At 32.5% G+C, this 21,373-nt stretch overlaps 1 long non-coding RNA gene across 1 annotated transcript; it reads right to left on the bottom strand.

Moving 5' to 3' along the window:
- Window positions 1-4,988: 4,988 nt before the first annotated feature.
- LOC120073587 (uncharacterized) lies at window positions 4,989-14,096 on the bottom strand. Its single transcript, XR_016527054.1, has 2 exons — window positions 13,759-14,096; window positions 4,989-5,419 (listed from the first exon to the last, which is right to left on the bottom strand). It is a non-coding gene; the product is annotated as an uncharacterized LOC120073587 (long non-coding RNA).
- Between the last annotated feature and the right edge of the window lie 7,277 nt (window positions 14,097-21,373).

Genomic DNA, 21,373 nt, shown 5'->3' on the forward strand with positions numbered 1-21,373 from the left:
CTCAACTGAATCCATTGAGCTACCAAGGGGACCTTATGGACTTGTAGCTCAAAGCTCCAATGGTACGTGAATAACTGACTAAACTCTTTAGTCACGGGATCCACCATCCGTTAACTGCCAGGCACTTCACTAAAGACCGACAGCTGAACTCTCCTTACCACAGATATATTATGTGTCCATTTTAACCAATCAGCAGTGCGACAACCCTTCACAGATCGTTCGTAAGTACAACTTGGCCAGTAACCGTTATGCCCTTGTAGTTACATCTAACTTCTTAAGTAACACTGATCCCTCTAATGAACAAATCATAGTCCTACTATGACTGAGTCCTCTCTTCCAAAGAGAATTTGTGGCCACTATGTTCAAGTCCTAGAATCAGCCCTTAAGGGAGCAATTTCTCTACTTATCCCTACTTTGGGAAAGAAGAGAATTCTATCTTGTGTATTGAGTTCCCAGCTCCCAGATCAGACAAGTCCCCAAAAAGGTCGGCATGTTGAGTTGGCAATCTGGCCACTCTCACCCACACTAATCAAAGGACCGCTTTCAAAGACAGAAGTTCCCAAAACTCTCAGGATTGAGGTCGTGTCACCTATCATCGTTTAGGAGAGATGTAAGTCTCTAGTATCAATGGTGTTATATATACAGAGTCTAGTCATCTCGTGGTCCAGTCTTATACAAACTTTTTATATAGGACACCCCCACTCACACGTCTCCTTATGAATGGTTAGGATCTACCATCTGTAGTAGTTTATAACACTTGCAAACCTCTACAAAGCGGGTCGTATCCATAGTGTGACCAAGATCAGGTATCCCACCTTAATCCTCATACTATAGACCTATTTAGGTTATCACTTATGGCATGATCTACTTGTATATCACATATACATGCTTAAGTTTACATAAGATAACCATGGAGCTTTGTTTATTGGATATAAGTAAATACAAAATGAAATAACAATTATTTTATTCAGAAAACAATGTGTATCATTACAAACAACGAGACTCCGGAGAATTAGGACACCAATCCTTACAAGAACTTGGTCTCAGGCTACCTCCTCAACAAGGTCAGTTTTACCCAAACAATAGGGGAAGATTTATATACTAAGAATAATGTATTCGTAGGGAAGGGTTTTGCAACTAAGGAATTGTTCAAATTAAACCTAAACATAAATAAAATGAAATTTTCTTGTTATATGTTGTGTTCTTTGAATGTTTGTCATGCTAGACTTTGTCATATTAATAAGAGATTAATTAATAACATGATTTGGTTGGAAATGATATCTTAGTTATCCATGAATAAATTTGATAAATGCGAGTATGGTAGTCAAGCTAAAATAACTAAGACTCCGCATAAATTTGTACTTAAGGAATCGAGCCTCTAGATTTATTTCATTCCGACTTATGTGAATTTGATGTCATCTTGACTAGGAACAGTAAAAGATATTTTATTAATTTTGTTGATGATTGCTCTAATTTCACTTTTGTATATTTGCTGAAAAAAAGTGATGTGTTTGATGCTTTCAAATTATTTGTAACTAAAGTAGAAAATCAGTTTAACAGAAAGGTTAAAAGACTTCGTAGTGATAGGGGAATTGAGTACGACTCAAATAGCTTTAATGAGTTCTTTAACTCACATGGAATAATACACAAAAAGACTACACCTTACTCTCCTGAAATGAACAGAAAATTCGAAAGAAAAAATAGAACTTTAGCTGAACTAGTAGTTGCTATTTTATTTAGTTCAGGAGTCGCGTCTTATTGGTGGGGTCAAATCATCTTTACTGTGTATTATGTCCTAAATAGAATACCAAAATCTAAAAACATAAATTCACCTTACGAAGTTCTTAAGAATGAGAAACCAAACTTTTCATACTTTAGAACATGGGGATGTCTAGCCTTTGTAAGAATTCCAGACCCTAAAAGAAGAAAGCTAGTTAGTAGAGCCTATGAGTGTGTCTTTATAGATTATGCTATAAATAATAAATCCTATAGGTTTTATGATGTAGTAAACTAAATGATCATTGAGTCAAATGATGTTGACTTCTTTGAGGATAGATTTCCCTTTAAATCGAGAAATAGTGGGGGCTCGAGATCCAGCAGTCTAACCTTAGTTAGAAATTCTTCCTCTACAGAGCAAGTCAACCCAAAACTTAAAAGAAGCAAAAGAACTAGAATCGTCAAGGATTTTGGAGATGACTTCCAAACCTATAATGTAAAATAAGATCCTAAAGACCTAAAAGTTGCCATATCCTCTATAGATGCCAACTTACGGCAAGAAGCTATAAATGATGAGATGGACTCTTTTAAGTCAAATAGGACTTGGCAATTAGTAGATCTACCTCCAGGCTGCAAAGCAATAGGGTGCAAATGGATCCTAAGGAAGAAGCTTAGACTTGATGGAATAGTTAACAAGTGCCAGTAATAGCAAATGACTTTAGACAAAGAGAAAACATAGACTTCTTTAACATCTTCTCCCCTATCACTAAAATTACCTTAATCCGTGTTTTGTTTTCTTTCACTGCCCTTTATAACCTTGTAGTACGTTAGATGGATATAAAGACCGCCTTCCTAAATAGTGAACTTCAAGAAGAGATTTATATGGAATAACCTGAGGGCTTTATAGTCCATGATCAAGAAAACAAGGTTTGTAAGTTAAATAAGTCTCTTTATGGTCTGAAACAAGCTCCTAAGCAATGGCATGAAAATTTTTACAACCTAATCCTATCTAAAGATTTCAAAGTCAATGAAAGTGACAAATGCATCTACTACAAGTTTGAAAATGATCTTTGCACGATCTTATGCTTCTATGTAGATGATTTGTTGATCTTTGGATCAAACATGCATGTCATAAATGATGTGAAATCCATGTTAAGTGCAAACTTCGATATGAAAGACTTAGGAGAAGCGAGTGTAATCTTATACATAAAATTGACTAAGTATGAAAAGGGAAATTCTTTGGATCAATCTCACTATGTAGAAAAAATTTTAAAGAAATATAATTTACTTTGAATGTAAACCAACATGTACTCCTTATGACCCTAGTCTTAAGTTGCTAAAAAACATTGATGACAGTGTTAATCAAACTGAGTATGCGAGCATCATAGGCAGTCTCAGATACGTTGTTGACTGCACTAGGCCTGATATAGTTTATGTTGTAGGATTACTTTGTAGGTATACAAGCAGACCTAGCATAGAGCATTGGAATTCTATAGAAAGGGTTTAAGGTACTTGAAGAAAACCTAAAACCTAGGATTACATTATCAGAAGTTTCTTGTTGTCCTAGAAGGGTTCAGTGATGTTGACTGGAACTCCCTCTCGGATGATTCAAATGCTACAAGTGGCTATATCTTTAATATAGCAGGCATAACTGTCTCTTGGAAGTCCAAGAAACAAACTATTTTTGTCCAATCTACGATGGAGTCAAAAATTATAACACTAGTAATAGCTAGAGAAGAAGTAGATTGGCTTAGAAGTCTGCTATCAGAGATTCCCTTATGGGAAAAGTTGATCCATTGCGATAGTATTGTAGCAATCGAAAAAGTTCAAAACCATTTCTACAAGGGAAAGAGACGAAAAATATGTCGTAAGAGACGAAAAATACATCGTAGAGTTCCTCACTACTGGTGCAGATAGAGTGGATCATATAGAGATTGATGAAAAGTTGGTAGATCCTTTAATGAAAGGACTGGTCAAAGAAAAGATTTTCAAAATCTAAAAAAGGATGGGACTTATGTCTATAGAGAGATGAATCACCTATGAGGAAAACCCAACCTGTAGACTAGAGATCTCAAGAAATAGGTTCAACGGGTAATAACTAATCACAAGTGATATGAAATGAATAATGCTAAAACGAATACAGAATTCCCTTCCTATGACCCAGAGTCTGAGCATGATATACTGAAGCATAAGAAATGTTGAACATAGTTCTTAATGAGATCTATACTTGATGTCAAGCAGGGTACCTAGCTACAGAAGTATTCCTGATAGACTGTGGAAGTGGGGTTGCTTCCTATGGAGTTCTAGGAAAACTCTCTAGAGCGTTCACTAAACCGGGATACACGTGCTAGGCCTTAAAGTTGGGATTTCAAACTACACCCTAATGATACAATGTGTGAGATGTTGTTAGAGATAGAGTTCAAAACCATGTGTTACTCTAGTATATTATGAGTCATCTACACTACGTAAAGGTTCAAGTCGTAAGATACGTTTGCTTATATGCAATTTTGTATAGATTGATATTACTCGATAAAAAAATGCTTTTCTTATGTTTTTAAATTTTTAAGTGGGGAATTTTTAGTGAAAATTTAAGTTTTGAAAGAAAAAATGTATTTTGAGAATCCCACATTGCTAAGATTGAGGACTAAGACCTCACTTTTATACTCCCACCTTGAGTTATGGGTTTGGACCCCAACAGGTGCTCATATTTTAGAGGGAGTGAGGAGATAAACTAATGTGAGTATGGTTGTGATTATTTTAAAAGGTTTCAGTTGGGTGTTTGTGATTATTTTTGAGGGACCCCAACTGTCGCCACCGTCCGATCAGTTGGGTGTTTGTGATTATTTTAAAAGGTTTCAGTCGTTCTAATCTTCTGCATTGCAATCATGCACACTTGGGCATAGCTATGATGTTTTAACCTAGTTTCGCCAACCTTTCCAGACACTGTCGCTTTGGTTGGCAAAGGTGAGCATTGTTTTGTTAAAAATGATGGAGTTGTGGTCAAGCTTTGATGCATATTAAAGGACTAAAACATTTACATAATCTAAGTTAACTGAGTTTCACATCAAATATTGATCATCATTTCAAATCAATAATTAAAGTCTCTGTTGGGTAATCATATTGTTTTTTTTTTTTTTTGCTTTTGAAAATTAAGCTTATGGATACTACTTCTACCTCCAAATTTCTTCCGTTATTATCTACTTTTCACCAATAAGTAGCTTCCAAAAAGTTATTTTTGTTTTTAGAATTTAACTAAGAATTCAACCATGATATTTAAGAAAGATGCAACTCACGGTATGAAATATGTAGACTAGTTGCAACAATTTACAAACTAGGCAAATTGATCCAAATAAAAGTTGAAGAATAGAGAATTACAAATTTCATAATTCAAAGAGTGGTCTGTGAATATATAGAAAATTTTATTGGGGTTTCTTACTTTGAGTCTGTCTCAAGTGCTTAGAATTTTCAAAGCATCATCAAAGAATATCAACAGAAACCTGATCATTGTCGGTTGAAAGAACATCAACAATAGCCAAAGCACTCCCAATGGAAACTTGAGAATCGTTGTCGTCAATTATTGGCGTAGTGATTACCATAGCATTGTCAATTATATCAACAGAAACTTGATCGTTGTCAACAGGAAGAGTGAGAGCCATAGTACTCGCAATAAAAATGTGATCCCATTCCCATTTTGAAAATCTCACTACATAAGGGCAAATAAGAAAATTAATAAAGTAAGTTTGTCCACCGTTTCGTTCATAAACAAAATAAGCTATAAACACTATTTTCACTCAAGGGTGGAGTCATGTAAGGATGGGGTGTTGAATGTTTAATAGTGGGGCATGAAGGTTCAAGGTCCTACAACTTACCAACATTTTATTTTAGATATTATATGACTTTTTGCCCAGATTTTTTCATTTCTAATAGATTTTTAAAGCTCAACTCCTATAAATCCTAATAAAGAAAAAATAGGTCAAGCAATGTGCCTTTTAAAGTATAACGTGCTATTTTTTTAATAAATAAATGATCAAATAATACTTCTTTGCAGTTTAGGAATTTTTTTTTTTTTTCTTTTCAAAATGCATTTTTCAATCTCATGGAGAGATATTATAATAGAAAAACAACTATGAGACTATAGATGCATCATCTTCAAAGAAGAAAAATGTTTTGAATTCTAATCGATCTTATACATGAATCAATCTAGAAGAACTACCCGATCTTGTACATATAGTGTCCCTATATAAAATTTTTGGCTCCACCACTACTTTCGCTTATAAATTTTTGTGTTTTCTAATCTACACATTGTTACTCATAATTTCAATAACTAGTCCAAAATTTTAAAATTACGACGTACTGGCAATCTAAAGACCTTGTTTTTATGTTTAAAATTTGAAAGTAATTCAATTGTTTTTTTATAACAAAAGTGAAAACTATAATTGAAAATTTGAGGAAAAAATAAACAAAAGTTTCAAAAAGAGAAAACTAAAAATCAAGTCATTACCATACGAGACTTAAAAAACTAATTAAGGTTTCATTGGATTACTATTTTGTTTTTAGTTTTCTATTTTGAAATTAGTAAACGTTTTCTCCTAGTTTTTGTACCATAGTTTTTAGTCCTTTTTTATTTAAAAAAATATTTAAATTCTTAATCAAAATGGTTTAGTTTTTAAAAACGTCAATTATGCTAACAGAAACTATGTAATTAGATTCAAATAAGCTTTAAATTATGAAAACTTTCATTTTTATGTTCTATAGTTTGTGCATAAACTTAGAGATGTATTTTAAATGTAAATTACAACACATTTAAATTAACATGGTATTAAAAGTTTAGGTTTCAGACCTTTAGATTTGTGTATAAACATGCACCTATCACCTTCGTTGTTTATTGCTCTAATTGGGTAAGAGAAACTCCCCATCATCTTCTCAAGACTATCATTGTTCTTCTACTACTATGTCTTTAGTTGAACCTTTATCTTATCATTAAGCCAGTACTAATGCTCCTTGGCAGCAAGCAACGAATGAGAAGCTCTAGGCTTTTAAAAGGACTCATACTTGGATTACGTTGATCTATTCTGACAAAAGAACTATTGGCTGTAAGTGAATTTACTGCACAAACTACTCAAAATATTGTATTGTTTCTCCTTCTATATGTTGATGACATAATTATTACTGGTGATGACCCTTTGGCCATATCTGATTTACAATGTTAGAATGGAAATCACTTTGAAATAAAAGATTTGAGACCATAGAGTTATTCCTTGGTCTTGAGTGCTCTTATAGGTATTATTTATCTCAAGAAAATTTTGCTTTTAATCTTTTGGCTTGATTTGATATTAGTGACTCTACTACATCATCAACACCTCTGGATCTGAACGTTTGCTTGACCGTTTCAAAGGTATTCCTCTCAACAATGTCACCTTATACTGGTAACTTATAAGTAGTGTAATTATTTAACTGTGACTCACTTAGATATTGCCTATGTTGTTCATGTTATCAATTAGCTCATGGTTGCTTGAAAATCACCTAAAAAGTGCTCTTGTTACCTTTTATTTAGAGTTGTTTATACTTAATATTGTTAGATTTGATGTCGTTTGCTAGTGGTTTTCAATATTTGAGCAAAAGCATGAGATTTTGTGTTTAAAGGAGCGAAAATGGTCCATTTTTCATAATCAAGATTGTTGGATTTAGTGCCCTAAATCTCCTATATCTTTTAATTTATATTTTGAAAGAAAAAGTTGTTTATTTAATAAAATAAGAGGTATTTTATTTGACATTCGGACTGCATTAATTCAATCCAATAAACTGAGATCCAAGATTATGTGGTGCCCCTTTAACAATATATGGTAGACATACAAATGGTTCATGTTCAAGTTATAACCTAAAAGGTTTGTAGTAAGTGGATAAGGTTGGGTACCTTATCCTGGTAACACTACGGATATGGCCCACTTTGTAATTGTTACATGAGCTGTAAATGTTACAGACAATATGAGCCATATTGTTCATGTGGAGACATGTGAATGAAGTTATCCTGTATAAAGGGTATATACAAGATCGGACCACAAAATGATTGGTTTCTCTTTATAACACTGTTATTTGAAGAAAGCAATATTTCGCTAAGATGACTATAGGTGACTTGACCTTAATCCTAAGTGAGTTGTGAACTCCTGTTTATGAGGACAATCTTTTAATCTGTATAGGTGAGAGTGGCCATGTTAGTCGACTCAACAAGCCCACCATTTTTTGGATTTGTCCGAATAGGGATTTGGGAATACACCTACAAAAGAAGAAATTCACTCCTTTTTTATTATAGGGAAAGCAGATAAATTGCTCCCTTAACAAATGATTCTGGGTCTTGAACAATGAGGTCTTAATCTCTCACTGGCCCGAGAGGTGTTAGTTTATAGTTGGACTATAAACTATTTGTTAATTAGAGGAATCAATGGTACTTAAGGAGTAAGATGTAACTACGTGGGTAAAACCGTATTTTGACCTAACTATAGTTATAAGCAATTTTTGAAGGACCAACTCACTGTTGATTGATTATATCCATGGACACAAAAATACATCTATAATGCGAGGAATGCAGTTATCGATCTTTAGTGGAGTGATCAGTAGTTAATGAATATTGATTGATTTAAATAAAAGAGTTTAATTAAATTAATTTCATATCATTGAAGCTTATGCAGGTCCATAAGGTCCCTTTGTTAGCTCCCTAAGGATAGTAAAAAGGAATTATTTGAATAAATCAAATTAATTAAAGAAATTTTATATTAATATGATTAATATAAAGTATAGTGAATATAATAGATATGATCTGTAATCCAAACTACATTATAAGAGAAATGTATTTGAATGAGATTCAAATATTAGATTTATATGAATTGGATTCATTAAGAGATACATGCATATAAATATGTGATATTTATATGTTAATTAACTTTATATTAAATTTAATTTAGTATGTAGCTATTTAATTTGTATGCTATAAATAATAGTTAATTAAATAATTAGCTAAAAGGAAGAAAGTGGAAAAGCTTGGAGAAGGGGTTACCCTCTTTCCCTATAAATATACTATTATAATCCTTTTTAGGATACGGTTTGTTTTTGTGAAAAATGACCTAGCCTCACCCTTCCTTTCTAATCTCTCTTCTCCAAAACTAATTTTTCTCTAAAAGTTCCTCCATCAGAAGTTATTGAAGCCCATACTTCCAATAATTTCTTATTCCAGGAGATAACAAGGTAGCCTTAGAGGTGGTATTTTTGTTCGTTGAGACATTCGAGATTGTTCGTGACCTTTGGAGGGAAAAATGTGAAGAAGGAAAAGAATCCACAAGGGTGAATTCATTTCTTCCCTCCTTCTTCATTAAAGCATGCTTAGGTCTTTTTGTATGTTTATCCTTTGAATATTTCCATGAGTTCACTGATTTAAGTTTCTCACAAAAAAAAAACAAAAAAACAAAAAAACAAAAATTGTAAGGAGATCACACGCTTCCGTAAGAAGTATGTTCCCTTTAAAGATAAAATGGGATAAATTCTATGAAGTAAGGAAGAAAGAAGGTGAATTCTACTAAATAAGGGGTGTTATGTGCAGTAAGATTTTTTTTTCCTATTTAATTTAGGGTTTTCAGCTGGCCCCTGATAACTCACAAAAAGAGCTATTTATATGTCTTTAATCTAACTTGATTATTGTATTTTGTATGTTTAAATGTTTATTTTGTAGGAATTCAAGCAAACCATACATTTCAGACTGTTACGGCTTTTTCGAGGTTGATTTGGAGCTATCAAGGTGAAATCAAGCACTCGAAGCTTCAAGGACACGAAATTATGAAATGCCTCTAGGACAGCATAGCGACGCTACCCTTATGCTTTGCTTTACACTTGGAGGCATAGTGCATCAATCGTGAGAGCGTAGCTACGCTCTGAATTTTGACAAACAAGCATGATGCACACGCGCGTGAGAGCATAAAGCTCAGCGTAACTACACTTTGTGTTACGCTACGACAACCAAAAGCCAACATAGCTACGCTCTGCACTAAATATTTTCTTCGATTGTTAGAGTTTTTTTTATGGGAGATTTGATGGAGACCGAAATAAAACTTCAAATTTCTCTTCTCCCCCTATTTTTCCTTTATCTTTAGGTTTGATTTACATTTCTTTTGGAACATTTATTTTGTTTGTAAACAATGGACTGGATCTCTCCTCTTTTCTGTCTATGAATCGATGAGGTAATTTTCAATTTAGTTTTGGAAGCAAGAATTCTTTGTATTTTTCTTGAGAATTTTGTTGTTTGGGTTGAATGCATATTGATTTTATATTTTCTTTGAATTTGTTTCGATTTCTATATGCATGTTTGTGTGTTGATTGTTCACTCGTAAGCATGCTTCCCTTGCTAGTCGATTCGTAGCTATGTCACATTCGCACTCGAAGGTCTAGCTCAATCAACCTATTAACAAATAGTTAGTAGTGTATTTGATGGCTATTCCTAGAATGCATGTATTCCTAAGTTTGAAGATAAAATTTGGTTAATTGATAGGCTATCCAATTGGTTAATCAACACAACAGAATCCTACAACTTAATCTGCATATTTTTATTTCTATATAGATGCTATCGAACCCAGTAGATTTAAGGACATGTAGTTTAATTAGGACTTTGCTTTAAGCTTTAATTACTTTTAGGACGTTTCCTTGGTTCATTTCTAATTAGTTATCTGCCACTGTAGAGGCTAGTTTGGTGGTGTCAAGCAAGTTGTTGTACATGCATAAAGTGATTGAATGTCTAATTCAATGATTGAAATTGCATTAGATCTCTCTTGCACTTGAAACTAGATGAATCCAACCCTAATTTACATTTACCCTTGCACTTTAATTTTTCTTGCACTTCACTTTCATTATTCACACCAAACCCCCTCTCCCTCATTTACTACTCTAATTAGGAAATTAGCTTAATGAAAAACTCATGATTGTGCTTTCCTATAGATCGACCGGGACGTACCACTATTGCTACATCATAGTAGTGGTAGTTGTAGGATTCAGTATTATCAATTTCATTTGATTAGTAGAGGTTTGCTAATGATGGAAAATTTTTACTATCACCCCATATTAAGTTTTGGAGTTTTTGAGTCCTAACAACAGAGTTTTGAGCATAATACAATAGTTCCTTAGTGTTGGAGTTGATTGGAGAGCGTTGGAGGGTCAATTCCACCATGGAGACAAGACCGAAACATCAGATAACTTCTTTGTTTTCCCTTTTGTATCTTTAGTTCTTATTGTATTTTTTTCATTCTAATATTGGTTCTATCTATGAAAATCATGTTAGGCCACGTTTCTCATGCTTTAAGGCTAGATGAATTCTTTTCGGTTTATTGATACACAAGTTTTGTGAATCTTGAATGTCAATTTATACTAATACTTTCTAGCATGACGCCATTCTTAATGCTTTTGAATAATCTCATGGTTTAAAATCTTGCTTTAACAAGAGGATTTTAGATTAGATTATGCATGCTAGACTATCATTTGAATAAACTAGCATAGTTGAAAAATGGTAGAGATTGTTGATGAAAAGTGTTAACGCTTTACTTAATTATCTAGTTTTAAGAGACTAGTAATTAGTAGATAAGTAAAAAAAGGATTATTTTCGAAAGGAGCAATCCAAATAAAGACTTCTTGATCTAGGTGTTGTGTTAATTTGTTCAAGATTTAAAAGCATTTGAGTTTAGTAATTTCATTGATGAAATCTATTCCCTAGAACATCTCTTTATTGAAAATCTTCATACTTGATCACTTGCATTGCATTTTTAGTTTAATTTACTTTATTTTCATCACAAGTCGATCCCCTAAATAAAATTGGAACGGTCTTTAAAATAATTGAAAAATTATCAAATTGATTCTCTGAGGACAATACTCAACCAATGTCATTTTAACTATAATACAATTTGACGTGTGTGCTTGCACATACATCACTGCTCCTTAGACTGTGCACTTTACTATAGTACTCCACATTCTTCACTATATCATGGCCATTCCTGGTCATGGATTTCAATTTTCTTCTCAGTCATCTTTGGTGTTACCTAGCTACTTGGATGCAGACTAGGCTGGTGATTCTACTAATTGATATTCCGTCACAAGATACTATTTCTACTTAGATAATTCCCTCATTTCTTGACGGAGCAAGAAACAAATTTTTGTTTCACGTTCTAGTACAAAATTTGAATATCATCCACAAGGCTTCTTCGTTGGTTTCTTGTTGATATGGATGTTCCTCAACAATTTTCTAATAAGGACAATGCAACTTCCAACTATCTTCACAATGGTATGATATATTGTCCATTTTAACCATAAACCCTCAAAGCTTTACTTTTGAAACCACCCAAAAAACCTCATACAAATGGAGATAATTGTCCACACTTATATACTCGTTCCTTCCCTAATTAATGTGAGACTTTGTTTGCATTCCTAACAATCATCTCCTCGAAAAAAGTACCACTTAAAGCCTCCTCTCGATCAAATCCGTCCATTCTCAACCATGAGAGCTTGCTCTAAATCCCTAGGTACCTCTAGTTGATCATCTCAGGTCACTTACTCTTTATCTAGAGACACATCCTATTCATTTGGGTTAACATCCAAAGAGGATACAAACACAACCACAAATCACATTTGCTTTTTTCAAGGTAGAAGAGACAACACGGCTACCTAGATAGCATGAACGAAGCTCAATAAATTTCTTTGTTTTAAATCTAAATATTTCTCATCTACACATCTAAGTTTAGACCATGGCTCAGAAATCAATTGATAAGAATGACAACGGATGCTTCACCTATCTCCGCAATTGTATGATATTGTCCACTTTGGGAATAACATCTCATAGTTTGCTTTTGGAACCCCCAAAAGACCACATACCAATAAAGATAATTGTTTACACTTATATACTCATGATCACTTCATTCTTTAACCAATATAGGAAATTTTTTTTTTTTTTTTTTTTTTTTTTGCACTCCTGATAGAATGTAGTAAGCTCATTTGAAAATGAACATTACTTTATTTGTCAAGATCTTCTTGACAACACTCTCATCTTACAACAATCGATCTGAACTATAGAGTAGGGGTGAAAATGGTTCGATTCGGTTCGATTTAGTGGTCCAACCAAATCGAACCAAATTTTTTAAAATGTGAAACCGAACCGAATTGAACCGATTTATTGGTTCAAACCGAACCACATATATGCGGTTCGGTTCGGTTTCAAATTTGATTTTTCCATTTTTAAAAAATCCATGTTATATTCTTTTTTAATTAAAAACGGTTCGGTTCGGTTCGGTTCGTTTTAAATTCGGTTTTGTTCTTTAAATTAAAAGTGGTTCGGTTTTAAATTCGGTTTTACTCTTTTTTCAAATATATAAATAAATATATATATATTAGTTAAAAATGGTTCGGTTCGGTTTCAAATTCGGTTTTCGAAAGTGAAACCGAATTAATTCGATTTCAAAATTTCTTCAAACCGGATCGAACCGCATTTTTTGTTTCATTGAGTTTTCGGTTCAGTTTGATTTGGTTTTTAGAAACGGTTCGATTTTTGCGGTTTGAATGACCACCCCTACTATAGAGTAATGAACTAAAATCTTCACCAGAGCCTTGTCATCTAGTCACTTCACTCGGCTACTTCCCAAACTTAATTAAGTTGATTGTCACTCTATCAACTTAAGTTTGAAGGAAAGTGTTAACATAAATGATATTAGATTCAATTACGCTTTAAATTATGCAAATTTTCCTTTTATGTTTTATGGGTTGTGTATAAACTCAAAGATGTATTTCAAATGTAAATTACAACATTTTTTATACAAAAAATACCCAAATTAACAAATACATAGTAGACAACATAATTAAAAAAAAAAAAAAAAATTAAGGTAAAAGTAGAAACACCAAAAACCAAATAATGGTTATTAAGTTTTTGGATGAAGTTTTTGGACACCGGAGTTGGAATAGTGTTATAAGTTAATATTAAAATAACAAATATATACACATATATAGATAAGGGATAGAAGGAAAAACCTTCAGGATTCCTGGTGGAGTGTCGTTGTGCCATAAACGCAAAACCCAAAGCCAGCTCCCAGCGGTGTCCAAAGACGAAACAATAACAATGGTCATTTATGAGAAAATAATGGTTTTTTATAAGACAACTATAAAAGAGGGCATGTGTCAGAACTGTTGGGACCAGATTTTTTAAGGATCTCATCGCTATCGGCTCTGTGTTTTCCGGCGAGTTAGATGATTCGGAGAAATTAAAGGAAGATGTAAAGGCGCGGCGGTGTTTAAGTTTGTGTTTGGACTTTGAATATAAAATTTATTGTGAACCCTTTTTCTTCGTAATTTCTTAGTTTTGATGCTTTGATTAATTCAACTGAGTAAGTAAGACAAAGACGCGACGACTTCACCGACGACTTCACCCTTTTTTTTTCTTTTAATAATGGAAGATTTAAGAAACCTAGACTACATTTATCAAATTGTAATAAAAATTGATGTAATCTTATTTAAATATCATTAATGGATCAATTGTAATGAACTTGAATCCTAAAAGCAATTGGATTCTCTTTTATCGCATTTAATTAAAATTATGAATTTGGTCAAATTTACTGTTACCATTATCTCAACCTCTCGAGCGATAACTGTAGTGGTAACAGTAAAAATGGCAAAATTGATATTTTTTCAACTGTAATAGTAACAATAATGGTTGTCATAATGATAACTATAGCAGTAATAATGGTAATGACAGAACGTAATTCTCAGACATAATTGGATTAAGTATTCTTTATCCATCAATCAATTTGCGTTATTTCATTACAGATTTGGATATAGGGCCTATGTATCAGTACAAAAGTAGAACACAAATAAACAAGTAATCAAATGAGGTTCAGTTTTTTTTTTATTTTCAGTGATCTATTACATTTTCAGTGGGGTAAACGTGGCCTTAGTGTGAATTTATTTTAAGTCACATAAGCAGAAAATAAGAGCTTAACTCAATTGTCATTGTATGTGTGTTTTAGTTCAAGTTCTCTCACTCTATTTGTACTAAAAAAAGGAATTATAGTCAAAGTGGATTTGGCTTAGTAGTATTGGTATGCGCTCCATCTTTGAAGGTTCAATCTCTCACCGTACAATTGTTGTAATAAAAATAACAATTATAAGGTCACCTTTTTTTGGGTAGGACATCACACCGTCTCCATTTTGGAGTGAGACAAATGTAGAATTGGATTAAAACTCCCACTAATCTAATGATCGTAAAATTTTAACCTCAATTACCAAGATAGATAGTATATAGTTTATGTCAATAGAGCTAAATTCATTAGAGTCGCATCACAATTTCTTTATATTTTTCCTTCACCAATTTATTTGGATAGTTCTTAAAATTCAACGTTATTCTCGTTATTTTGCTAGAAGGGTTGGTTTTCTTCTTTTTATTTTAATATGGAGTTTTCCTATCGTTAAATTGATTGGCAATAATTTTATTGTTTTTATATACAACGTTTTTATTAAAAGAAAATTAGTCAACGTTTTTATTAAAAGAAAATTAGTCAACCAAACAAGAGGTGAGTTGTCTATCTTGCTTTCTTCATCTTCTTAAAAGGAATAGGAGTAGTTGCAATAATAGCAAAATAACAATGGTGAATTTAGCAATGATTTTTTGAACTTTATAAATATAGTAATTATATTTAGATATAAGTTTCGTTTTTTATTATTCTAATTTTACTCTTTTTATGTATTAGTATGTATATTAATAATATATCTGATAGGTTGTATACACCAAACATATCAGTCAAATGTTGGTATATCCATAAATTGATATACTTTATATTTAGTATATCAGTAAACTATAATATACTTTATATATATAAGGGTACTCTAATAATTTCTATTTGTTACCATCTTTATAATTTTACACTCCTTGTAATACTTTTATTGTTATCAGTCAAATGTTGTATATTTTAACTACATTAATTTGAATGATATACTTTATATTTGGTATATCAACGATATATATCGTTACTTTTCTTTCTCTCTAGATTGGTTTATCAATCAACCATGATGTACGAAATATGAAATACGTACATTATAGAATTGATACATCAAATCAAATGTAACTTACATTTCATCAAAATTATATCAAATTTCCAAAATAGAACAAATTAATTGATATATACTTTATATTTAGCATATTAATTGACAGAATTAATGTGTTAATAAGATATACCATCAAAATTAAACTTAAAAATTTGCAAACATAAGAAAACTAAACCCTAAAACCTAAATGATCAAACCATCGAAATTGAACTAATCAAATGAAAATAACTTCATATCAAAATGAAACAAAAAACAAAAACACCCTCCACCATGCCACAATTAAAATCATGGTATATCAGTTGCATAAATTGTTTATTTTAAATAAAGTATATTAATTGATTTATATATTAAATATAAAGTATATTGGATATACTTGCTGATATACCAATGGGCTAAAATCAAAATAATAAAATAACTTGAAATCAAATTTTGATTTTTTATTTTATTTTATTTATTTATTTATTTTTTTTTTTGTTTAGCTAAAGTTGTAGTTTTAGAAACTCATTGCTAAATTTGTAGATATCCTTGTATTTTTTTGCTATCCATTTTATTTTCTTTAAATTTAATTAAGATACAATAAATCATAATTTTTAACCTCAAGGGTTTTTTTTTTTTTTTTTTTTTTGTGGTAATCTAAGAAAACCATAAGATGGACGTCTCGATTATCTCGTTTGATTTGTAGGAATCTAGGCATTCAAGATATTTGGACATCTAACTAATTTTGAATACCCTTTTGAATTATAAGTTTCTAAAATTCTCATGTCGTAGGTATCCTATAATAACATTTTTGTCCTTCATTTTCTTTTTCTTTTTTTTTTATCTATCAAATTTTTTTATTTCAATTTTTTTATTTTTATTTAAATATAAATTAATGTATATATGCATTTAAATAAGGAAATTTATTTTAAATGAAAAAACTACTAAACATATTTTTAAATATAGCAAAATGTCACAATCTGTAACATCCCGAGTTGTAGAAAGTTTTAAGTTAATTATCATAAATTATTGAGTTTTAGTTTCCGTAATCTTTGGAATTTGAAACCAAATTGTTATAGTTGAAGAAGTTTTTAATGTGAATTCTATGGGTAGAGTTTTAAATTAATTGAAAGGGATGATTGAATTATTTGGATAAGAAATTTTAAGTTTTCATGAAATTTGAAAAAAAAAAATTGTGGTTTTAAAATTTTTACCCTCTTTAATTAGGAGAAGATAATTGGTTTATTTGGAAGTTATTAAATTAAGTATCTAAAAAAAGATTTGTAAATTTGGATTTAAGTCAATTTGAAAGGTTGGAATTTAATTTTTGGGATTTAGGATTTTTGAAAAGAAGTGATTTAAAGTTGTGTATTTAATTTGAGGTTTATTTAATTAATTGGAGTAAAGGTAAAATATTTGAATTTGATGTGATATATTTATTAAGGAAAGTAAAAAGAAAAAAAAAATATATATATATATATATAAGGGTTTTGGAATTTAAGAAAAGAAAAGAAAGAATATATACACACACACTATATTTTTGTGTGGTGATTTCCCCCCTTTATTCTCCCTCTCACGCAAACCCTTTCCCCATCTCATTTTATTTTGTGCCTCCAACCTCCCCTCTCCCTCGCTGCCACCGTTCAAGCCACGTCACCACTAGTCGATCTTCGGCTGATCACCGTCAAGCTGCGCGTCGTCGACTCAATCGCACGGCAACGTGTCTTTCGCTCAGAGTCAGCTGCACGCCCAAACAATCGATGCTGAGTGACACCTCTACTCCAGATCTGAAGCCACGTGCTCCAGCCACTGCGCCGTCATTTGTGTGCATTTAGGGTTGGCAAAATTCCCTACAGGGTCGGGTCCCCGTTGGGACCCACCCCGACCGGGATGGAAAATCCCCGGTTTGACTGCAGATGGGGTCAAACCAGGGAAAATTTTCGAGGCCCTATCCCCGACCCCGATTTTATATATTTATATTTGTATAAATATATATTTATAATATATAAAATAATTTATTTATATATATGTTTATAATATATAGTGTTGGATTGGAGCCTAATATTAAATATCCAATTTCTAACTCTAAGTCCAAGAAGCCAAGCCCAAACTTAAAAAACTAAAAAAAAACCTTAAATTGAATATGGTAGGGGATTCCCCAAGGAGAACTAGTAGGGGAATCCTCGTGGGAAAACAGGGAATAGAGCCCCACGGGGACCCTATTCCCTGATGAGGAATCCTCGCCCCCGTCTCCGCCTTCAAATGGCGGGGATGGGGTGAATTTCCCCCACGGGGTCGGGAACAGGGGGTGCCCTGCCCCGCCCCGACCCCGTTGCCAACCCTACATGCATCCGTTGGGTTCCTTCGCCGTCGAGCCTAGCCAACATCTATACGCCTTCGACCAGTCGTGTATTGTTGCACCGTTTTGAGTCATTTGTCGTCGGAATTTGGGGATTTTGGGTAAGATTGAGTGTTTAGAGTTTTCTTTGAAGATTTTGGATACCCACTTAGTATTGGATCTAATTTATTGATACACATTTGTTTGAGATTTAAATTCGTGTTTTGGGAGAAGCTTTAAAGTTAAAAGTGTGCTGTCAAGAGGAATTTGAAATGGTCTCAACAAGCTTTTGGGTAAGTTTTTGGGTCTTTGTTGATCACTTTTGGATACTCGCTAAGTATCGGCTTATTTGTTGATTTAATTGTGATATAAAAGGTTGGAAATGATGGCTCACAGTAGCTTTCCATTGAGATTAAAGGTTGAATTTATGGCTAGAGTTGTTGGGTTGTATCGATTTTGTAGCTTGAGGCGATGTTTTGACCAACACACATTGCGTAAGATTATTTGGAATTATTTGGATAATTTGGTTATTGGAACTAAGTCCTTTTATTAATTATAAATTTCAGTTGAGTTTAGACTTGATTCAAGATTCATCTAAGCTAGGAGGAAGATTAATTCCTTGTCGTTGAAACGTAATTTTGAGGTAAGTAAACTTACTACTTGAATCACCTTTGTACCAGGTGATAAATTTACGATTTATTTTGAGGATTTTAAGATTATTTACAAGGATAATTTTGATTTTTCTGAGATTGAATGGACTATTTATAAAAGACATAGGAGTATGTAATAATATGTCTGAAGCATGTTAATGTATGAGTATGATTTAGAATTTTATGAGAAATATTAAAAGTACGGTTGAAAATGGCCTTAAATTATGAGTTAAGCGACACTACTACTGGAATGTCTTAAAGCTAGGCAAAAGTTGGAGCATTTATTGATGTACATATTTATGTGATTTATTATGAAAGTGTGTAGGCTACATGATGTATTATGAAATTTCGAATGTTTGATTGTTTACATGAGTTAGTGCATGAAAGTGATGTACTAGAGTTGATCCATTAAAACTAGATTAAACACGTACGTTAAGGTTAATTAACATGACCTTGATGAAGATATTTTAGAGGACTCGTGATTATGTGAAAGTTATATGTAATATGAAGTTAGATGCAACCTCTTTTCCTTTCCAAATTATTTGACTGCATGAAAGTGATGCATGTCCAAGGGCACTAGTACATGAAAGAGATGTACTAGGGCTGGTGTGTATGAAAATGATACATACCTAAAAGGTACTGGGGTGTACTAAGAGGTGCACGCTTAGTGGGTTATGTGTATACGAAAGAGGTGTATACATAACCATGTGTACAAAAGAGGTATGCATCCCTACATTCATAGAGAGGATTTGGGGTGTACGTAAAAGGTACACACTCAGTGGGTTATGTGTATACGAAAGAGGTGTATAGATAACCATGTATACGAAAGAGGTACACATTCAGTGGGTTATGTGTCTACAAAAGAGGTATATGCATAACCATATATACGCAAGAGGTACACATTCAGTAGGTTACATGTACAGGAAAGAGGTGTATGTATAACCATGTGTACGAAAGAGGTACACGTCCTTACATTCATAGAAATGACTTGGGGTGTACGTAAGAGGTGCACTCTAGGGGAAAGGAAAAAGAGTGAGCCATGTAAGGGAAATCTTCAGGTCCCACTAGTAGAGAGTTCAGTTCATATTGCATTATTGGACATAAATGCTTAGCCTGACCCCGGTAGTAGGGTTACTTACTGAGTATTTCATACTCATCCTTTCTCATATTGATGTTTCAGGTAAGAGTAGGGGCATGCCGGCAAATGACGAGCGGAATCCATGATCGAGCCACTGGGACCAGTTTTAATGCTTTCGCTCATGTTTTAAGAGTTCTTTTATGTCTTTTAACTTTTGGTCTTGTTATTTGGAAACTTACTATTAAGATTTGTTTTCAGACCTATTTATTTTCATTTATAATTTATGATTATCCTATCATTTGATTTTTAATATTTGAATTTAATGGATTTTTTTTTAATTTATCTTATTTATTTAGCATTTATTTCACTATAAAAGGGTGTCGTTTTAAGTTCCATGCATGCATGTGTTTAGTAACGGTCTAGCTTGAGTCCTAGGGAGTCGGGTCATTACACAGTCTTTATCAATGGTACACACTGATATATATCTATCAGTGTCTATTATGTCTATAAGTGATAGATGATAGTAGTCTATCAGCGTCTATCAATGATAGACAGTGACATTTTGCTATATTTATGAATATTTTGACAGCCACCTCTAACTACAAACTCTGGCAAAAATCATCTCTAAATATAAACTCTGGCAAAAATCACCTTTGAGCAAGCAACTTCGACGACCAACTCGGGGCTTCAATAACCACATCCGACAACAAACTCCGATAACGAACTCTAATACCATCTTCATGTGACCAACTTAGGGCTTCGATAACCACGTTCGACTACAAACTTCAAAGAGAATCATCTTCGATGATCAACTTCAACGACCACCTTTGCGCAACCAACTCCGAGCTCCAAAAAATCATCTCCAACGACAAACTCTGACAACTAACTCCAACACCACCTTCATGCAACCAACTTTAGGTTTTGATAACCACCTCCGACTACAAACTCTAGTGAAAATCATCTTTGATAATCAATTTCGACAACCACTTCCAACTATTATAAAATCGATGATAGTTAAAGTATGTTTTAAAGTTATTGATTATATTAAATAATAGTATTTTTGTCTACGTTAAGTGAAATATTTATACGTAAAAATTTGTAAAAGGCATTTTTATTTAATTGAATTCACATATCAAATAACTATTAAAAATATTTAGATGAAAAATATGTATGTAGTTGAAAAGTATGTAACATTTTCTAGAGAAAAGTAGCAAAAAAAATGAAGATTTCTTCTTTGATGATCCTCCAAATTTGGAGGAATTGAAAATTAAATTCTTGAAGAAATGTGGTGATATTCCATTGACTACTAAGATGATGAGGGAGAGTCAAGTTAAAAAATTAAATTTGAAAGAAAAAAATTGCAATCCATATTTTATTCAAACAAATATGGGTATAATTATTGAATAAAAAAATAAAACAAAAGTAGTAATCATAAAAGTAGATTATTTAAAATAAAAATAAAAAAAATCTACATCAGATACCTCAGAAATATGAACTCAACTTTAC

This window comes from Benincasa hispida, chromosome 1 (genome assembly GCF_027475165.1).
Source record: "Benincasa hispida cultivar pf3 chromosome 1, pf3_genome.v1.1, whole genome shotgun sequence".
In the NCBI taxonomy this organism is placed as follows: Eukaryota; Viridiplantae; Streptophyta; class Magnoliopsida; order Cucurbitales; family Cucurbitaceae; genus Benincasa; species Benincasa hispida.